Genomic DNA, 693 nt, shown 5'->3' with positions numbered 1-693 from the left:
TGTATTGATGCATCAGACGCCAGAGACTGTCCAGAAGCTCACTGATCTAGGTCTGGGAGGAGATTCCCGAGGACACCATCTGCTGACTCAGCAGGAGCATGCCCAGACGTTGTCAGAAGTGCATACAGGCCTACAGGGGCCGTACACACTACTGTGCATTATGAGTTGATATAAAATTCACACAAGTTGGATCAGCCTGTGATTTCCATTTTTTATTTTGATTTTCGGTGTGATTTTGAATCCATACCTCAGTGAGTTGATCATTTTGGTTTCCATTGGCTACGGTGGCCGACAGGGATAAACGCGATGCAAATAGAGAAACACATTGCAAATAAGAAAACAAATGCAAAGGGAAATGCTGCAAATACAGAAACGCACTGCAAATACAGAAACGCGCTGCATATGAGAAAACAAATGCAACAGGAAAACGCTGCATATACAGAAACGTGCTGCATATACTGAAACGTGCTGCATATACTGAAACGCGCTACATATACTGAAACGCGCTGCATATGAGAAAACAAATGCAACAGGAAAACGCTGCGTATACAGAAACGCGCTGCATATACAGAAACGCGCTGCATATACTGAAACGCGCTGCAAATAGAGAAAACAAATTCAAAAAGAAAACGCTGCATATCCACTCACACAACGGAAGTGCTCCAGGCCTTTAGGGCAGTGCTAGTTTCCAGC

Source organism: Epinephelus moara, unplaced genomic scaffold (assembly GCF_006386435.1).
Source record: "Epinephelus moara isolate mb unplaced genomic scaffold, YSFRI_EMoa_1.0 scaffold2659, whole genome shotgun sequence".
Taxonomy (NCBI): domain Eukaryota; kingdom Metazoa; phylum Chordata; class Actinopteri; order Perciformes; family Serranidae; genus Epinephelus; species Epinephelus moara.
Note: the sequence above shows the minus strand (reverse complement) of the source record.